Source organism: Aquarana catesbeiana, linkage group LG01, assembly GCF_042186555.1.
Source record: "Aquarana catesbeiana isolate 2022-GZ linkage group LG01, ASM4218655v1, whole genome shotgun sequence".
Taxonomy (NCBI): domain Eukaryota; kingdom Metazoa; phylum Chordata; class Amphibia; order Anura; family Ranidae; genus Aquarana; species Aquarana catesbeiana.
In genome coordinates this window covers 106,516,643-106,524,146 of record NC_133324.1, presented here as the reverse complement: position 1 = coordinate 106,524,146, position 7,504 = coordinate 106,516,643, and positions in this window count along the sequence as shown.

Sequence of the window (7,504 nt, the reverse complement as noted above, 5' to 3'; positions counted from 1 at the left end):
GACCTATATTATACGCCTCAAGTGCAACTCTCAGGTCTAAACATGGAGTTTAGCAACTGTAAGAAGGTACTCACGAAGGTACATAGTGAACAAGCTTGTTGGCAAAAGCTGCCGGATATCCTGGGAGTGAGTCCGGTCCATTTCCTGGATTGCAGTCTTGTCCGATGGACAGGCTGCGCCGATGGATGCTGGCACTTCCTGCCGTTGGAACACACGGTGGGAACCAGGAGGGTGACGTCACTTCCGTAAGCGGGCACGAATAGGTGACGCGTTTGCGGAGCTACGCTCCTGCCTCAGGCCTAACGTGAGCTGTGATTGGGCAGGGTTTATACAGCCAGTGAGTGACACTGATAGGTTGACAAAACGCTCCGTGCATTGGATAATGCTGCGATCGTTCAGAGCTATTCGGGAAGTGGCTGATTAGATAACATCAGATACCAGGATATATTAATAACATGGTGCATTAATTATATTACAAAGGACAGGCTGAACCAAACATAATGAAAAACTGGCCAAAAAACAAAATAGGTAATTCCGCGCTACTCTGGTGAATCAGCAGCTAACACACCAAATTGAGTAAATGGCAACAACTTTATTTATATGTTTCATAATGAAAAACTGTGTGTGTGTATATGTAGAATATATGTAGAATAAAAACAATGTAAAAATGGATGGGGAGACCTTTTTCATAGTGCTGTGTGGGCCCATGAAATCATCCATTATCATTATTTCTTCAAACCCCTTTTTTCATCTTGCACATTCTTTATCCCCTCCTTTTTCAGCATTACACGCCATTCCTTGTTTCATGGGCCCACACAGCACTATCAAAAAGGTCTCCCCATCCATTTTTACATTGTTTTTATTCTACATATACATAAATATATATAAATTAATAAAAATATCCTGGCCAATCGGGGGCCCTTGCACACGTGGGGCCCTAGGCTGCAGAATAGACCAGCCTGTGCATTAATCTACGCCTGCTTATAATATAATAGCATGCAATGCCAAGCTGTGGTTTCCAAAGCAAACAAAGTCCTTCCTTGTATTAAGAGAGGTATGGACTCCAGAGAGGGATATCATTTTGCTCCTGTACAAATCAATAGTAAGACCTCATCTGGAATATGCAGTTCAGTTTTGGGCACCAGTTCTCAAAGAGGATATCAGGGAACTGGAGAAAGTGTAGAGAAGGGCAACCAAACTGATAAGAGGCATGGAGGAGCTCAGCTATGAGGAAAGATTAGAGGAACTGAATTTATTCTCTCTTGAGAAGAGGAGATTAAGGGGATATGATCAACATGTACAAATATATAAGGGGTTCATATAGTGAACTTGGTGTTGAGTTATTCACTTTGGAGACCTCACAGAGGACAAGGGGGCACTCTTTACGTCTAGAGGAAAAAAGATTTCATCTCCAAATACGGAAAGGTTTCTTCACAGTAAAAGCTATGAAAATGTGGAATAGGCTCCTTCCAGAGGTGGTTCTGGCCAGCGCAGTAGATTGCTTTAAAAAAGGCCTGGATTCTTTCCTAAATGTATATAATATAATTGGTTACTAACATTTATAGGTAAAGTGGATCCAGGGAAAATCCGATTGCCTCTCGGGGGATCAGGTAGGAATTTTTTCCCCTGCTGTAGCAAACTGGATCATGCTTTGCTGGTGTTTTCCTCTGGATCAACTGTGGGTGAAGGATTGTGTATATGGGATTGTATGATTTTTTATTTTTTTTCAGCCCCTTTCACACGGGGCTGTCCATATTTAGCATCCGCTTGCTCAGCGGGGATCGCTCCATTGATCCCAGCTGAGGCGGCGGATGACAAGTCCATCCCTGCACAGAGTGCAGGGACGGACCTGTCAGAGAGTCCGCTCTCCCCTATGGGGGGATCGGATGATTATGGACCGCCTGTCCATTTTCATCGGACCTGATCCACCAGACGGATGGAAAATAGGGTTTGCATCCGTCTGAATTTTCCGGAGCGGATTGGATTGGGGCGGATCGGATGTCAGCGGACATGTCACCGCTGACATCTGTCGCTCCATAGAGCTGTATGGAGCGACCGTTCAGATCCGACTAAAAAACTGACAGGCGGATCTGAATGGTCCGCATGTGTGAAAGGGGCCTTTATGGCTGAACGAGATGGACTTGTGTCTTTTTGTAACTGGACTAACTATGCAACTATATGTAACCTTGTTCCTACTCTTAGTGACTTGGCTATTCCTTCCGCCTGGTACTTCCTCTGGTATACCCCTGAGCTGACACTTTGATATGATTGTCGATAGTTATGTGTTTCATGTATTAATATGAAATGTTGGATTTGTTCCTTCCTTATATTGTATGGAACTATGGCTATGTTATGTGTGCAACTCCCATTCACACTTACATTTAGTTTTTTTGTAACTGACTTTTTGCTGGCTCTGTTTTTATGATTGAATGGCAATAAAGTCTTTTGTAGAAAAAAAAAAAAAGTAACATACAGACATACATACATGCATATACAGTTGTGCTCAAAAGTTTGCAAACCCTTGCAGAAATTGTGAAATTTTGGCATTAATATTGAAAATATGACTGATCATGCCCAAAAATTGTCTTTTATTTAAGGACAGCAATCAAATGAAGCCATTTATTATCACATAGTTTTTGTATCCTTTTTAAATCATAATGATAACAGAAATAACCCAAATGGCCCTGATGAAAAGTTTACATACCCTGAAATGTTTGGCCTTGGCACAGACACAGAAGGTGGCACACATAGGTTAAAATGACAATGGCTTTTTAAATCACAATTAGTGTCTGTGTATAAATAGTCAATGAGTTTGTTAGCTCTCACATGGATGCACTAAGCAGGCTAGACACTGAGCCATAAGGAGGTAGAAAAGAACAGTCAGAAGACCTGCGTAACAAGGTAATGAAACTTTACAAAGACGGGAAAAGGATATAAAAAGATATAGAAGAGGATATGCCAGTCAGTACTGTTTAATCACTTAATAAGGAGTGTAAAATTTGGGGTCTCTTGATACAAAGCCATGATCAGGTAGATCTTTTGAGCACAATGGCAAGAACAAATGCAATATTGCAAAATTAATTTCATAATATATGAGATGAGGAAACTACATATTAGAATGATCTTATGACACGCTTTTTCAAATGCCGTATGATCCCACCCACATTATTATAGCTGTCTAATATTGATGGACTTCCTCCCAACCTATGTATGTCAGCTGGGGGGGCCACCCATTACAACCATAATTACTATATATATATATATATATATATATATATATATATACATGGGGCATTTAGATTAGGTGTTTCTAGAGTCACATTTAGACACTAGTTAGCCATATATAGCCATATATAGGAGCAGGATGGATAGGATATGGTTTTAATATATCTTGCGATCAATGTAGTTTATATGTATATTTTTATGAGTTTGTAATAAAGAATTATTTTTATACGGATGGGAGCAGTCATACATGAATATCCATATTCCTTTTTCTTCTCTCTCTTTTACACATTGAGATATTGATATATGAGAATTTATTAACAGTATAATTAATATAGATAAAGTAGTCTACACATTATTTTAGTACATGGGTGGGGTTGGAGCCCATATCCATTTTGTTTTTTGAGTATTTTTGGTATACATACATATAGACATACTGTACATCATAGCTCCCAACTGTCCCTGATTTAGAGGGACTGTCTTTGATTTGAAATAAAGTCACTCAGTTCCACTTTTCTCCTAATTTGTGCCACATTTTGGTCTGATCTATGTAGTTGTATATAAAATGCACTTTTTATCTTTCGAAAAGTGTTTCCCAGTGCTAAACCTTTCATCCAATTTCTAAATAGCTGCATTTGTAAATTTCAGTATAAAGGTATAGTAGTGGTAAAAAAAGAGCACTTGTGGGTTTAACGATTAATTTTTATACTTCTCCTTTAAGGGGGCGTGGTATGGGGTATGACCTATGCCTACATGCTTTTGCAAATAGGTGTCCTTACCATCTCAAAAAGTTGTGAGGTATGTATACATTCATACATAAGTTCTACAGACACACACACATAAACTTACATACATACAAATTACTGTATGTAGGGAATGCTGGAGCAGGTCAAGACTCAGGAAGAAGCCTCCCACACTCACTTTATTGTCTGCTCCCACTCTGCCAACATACATGTAACACCCTCTAGTGCTAGACTAGTGTAGGTAAATTTGTTTTTGTGACTTATGGTAGTTGTTTGAGTCTGTAATTGGGTCGGGTTACTCTAGGTCAGCCTGGAGGGCTCTACAGGGCAGATCTCTGGTACCTCCCCTGGTTCTAGAAGCTTGGAGAAGCTTCTGGAAGCTAGTGGGAGGAGGCTAGGAGGTTCTTACCTGCATGGTTGAGGGAATTTGGCCAATCCCTAGGCAGAAGGCCCTGGCAGGGTAGCTGGATCAGCCCTTAAATATCGTGAAGCCTGGCCAGCAGGAGAGTCGGGTGGAAGATGTAGTGAGGAACCAGTGCCATGTGGCCTGGGAGGGGACCCCAGGTTGAGAGGAGCTCTGCCTCCAGGCGGAGAGCTGAGAAAAGAAGCTATGTCGTGTGGCCTGAGAGGGGCCCCCGGGTTGAGGAAGAGCTGAAAGAGAGCTGAAGGAGAGCTGAGAAAGGAAGAAGTACTGAGGGATCTCCACTATCCCATGGTCTCGGTTGGGAGGCACCATGGCTTGCGGATAAGGACCTGTATAGCAGGAAGCCTGAACAGTCCTGTCTTCTAGGGCAGGAGGATTTCCAGAGACAGTGCTGGTTGTTCTACATTCCCTAGGGCAGAAGGGGTTAAAGCTGCCTGATGTAAGCAAGTTTTTTCTGGGACTGTGCTAACAAGGTGTGACCCAATCCCTTGGCGTGGGACATTTCGCTAAGCAGCGAGGTGGGCTGGTATTTTCAAGAAAGGGGACATAGGGCTCCTGAAAGTGAGATCCTGCTACAGTTCTACTCCGAGAAACAGAGCTCCTGTAAATGGGGATTTCTTTGCCAAGTTCATAGAGACTGTTGCTGTTCCGGAGGGAATACAGTTAAGTGTATATTCATTTTTTATGGATCACATAGAAAAGGAAGTTGTTCTCATCATTGTTCTTTAACCACTTCAGCCCCATAAAGATTTACCCACTTCCCGACCAGAGCAATTTTTGCAATATGGCACCGCTTTAACTGACAATTGCACGGTCCTGCGACGTTGCACCAAAACAAAATTGACGTCCTTTTTTTCCCACATATAGAGCTTTCTTTTGGTGGTATTTGATCACCTCTGCGGTTTTTATTTTTTGCGCTATAAACAAAAAAAAGCAACAATTTTGAAAAAAAAGCAATCTTTTTTACTTTTTGCTATAATAAATATCCCCAAAAAATATATAAAAAATACATTTCTTTCTCAGTTTAGGCCGATATGTATTCTTCTACATATTTTTGGTAAAAAAAAAATCTCAATAAGCGTATATTGATTGGTTTGTACAAAAGTTATAGCGTCTACAAAATTGGGAATAGATTTATGGCATTTTTATTATTAGTTTTTTTTTTATTAGTAATGGCGGCGATCTGCGATTTTTATTGTGACTGCAACATTATGGAGGACACATCAGACACTTTTGACACTCTTTTGGGGCCATTCTCATTTATGCAGCGATCAGTGCTATAAAAATGCACTGATTACTGTGTAAATAACACTGGCAGGGAAGGGGTTAAACACTAGGGGGCGATCAAGGGGTTAAGTGTGTCCTGGGGAGTCATTCTAACTGTAGGGGGGATTGTCTCTCTAGAACATGACAAAATCACTGCTCCTGATGACAGGGAGCAGTAGATCTCTGTCATGTTGCTAGGCAGAACAGGGAAATGCCTTGTTTACATAGGCATCTCCCCGTTCTGCAGCTCCGTGACATGATCGCGGGCCCCCAACAGACACAGAGTCCGCGGGACCCGCGGGCATGCTGACAGAGTATGCGGCGGGCACGCGTACCCACTATGCTGCGATTTAAAGGGGACGTACCTGTACGCCCATTTGCCCAGCCGTGCCATTGTGCCGACATACATCGTCGTGTGCTGGTCGGAAAGGGGTTAAATCGAGTTGGGCATCCCATAATCCCTATACCCTATCCACGATTTTTTCCCCAAAAAAGTCCATGGACTAATTCCTTGTCTCTGAATGAGAGTTAGGCCTCTTTCACACGAGGGATCCGTATGTCCGTTTTTCATCCTTCCGTTTTCGGATGAAAAACGGACATACATTCATCCCTATGGAGCGTCGGATGTCAGCGGTGACATGTCCGCTGACATCCGACCCCGCTCCGATCCGAAAAGTGTAACGGAGGAAAAACCTACTTTTCCATCCGTTTTCGGATCGGATCGGGTGACGACCTGACACTACGGTCCGTCATCATCCGATCCCCCCATAGGGGAGAGCGGCGCTCTGACAGGTCCGTAGCTGCACAGCGTGCAGTGATGGACCTGTCATCTTCCTGCTCAGCGGGGATCGGCGGAGCGATCCCCGCTGAGCAAGCGGGTGTTCACGGGGCGGATCATCACTGATCCGCCCCGTGAGAAAGAGCCCTTAAAAATGCGTATTGCCTGGTTGTCCAGGATTAGGGGACTCAAAATCCAGCGGCTTCTGTGGGGGTAGCGTTACTTGAAGTTTGGAGCTTCACTGGTAACAGCCCTGTATGGCAGTGTTTTTTAAGCATGATGCCGTGACACCCCTAACAAACTCAGACAGCACCCCAAGGTACCGCAGCACCCTGTTTGAGCAAGGCTGTTCTATTACATCTATGAGTCCTACTTCTTGCTTATTCCAGAATTTTGGCAAGTCTTTTGATAATGACATGTGTTTCTAAAAAAATCTGTGAACACTGCATTATTCTGCTGGCATACAAGATAACCATTTCTGGATTGGATACATTTGTTTTTTTTCAAGGATACAGTGTAAGCAGGTGCTTACAGGTGTGTGGTATAAAATAAAGTTCACTTTCTTTTTACTGTACTGTTCACGAGGGATGTAAAATATTAGATCCTTAATAGCATGTTATTGGGAGTGAGGTGACTCTGAGTTATCCCCTCAAGTGCTGCACCATGGAAGGTAGTACATGGACATCGCTGTAAACTTAATGAGATGCAAAGAATTAATTGTGCCATGAGGTGAGCTCACTTCTAAGTTGGGGGCCACTTTAATGTAGATTTCTTATGACTGTGGCCATCACCTGCACTGTTGGGCATTAGTGAGTGAAGCATCTAAAGTTCCCTTTTAGGGGGCTTAAGTCCGCCCACAATTATTTGATGCATTATGTGCTTATTTAGGTTCATATGAGAAATTTCCATCATGTAACATGAGTTAATGATTTACCAATGGAGGCATTTTCTGCTATTTGAAAAAGTATAAAAGGTTTTATTTAGACGTTGTTTCTGGAGCACCAGTGTAACATCTTCGGACTTTCATGATTTTCTGTATAATTCTCATCCATTTTTTTTTCTGTAGAAATG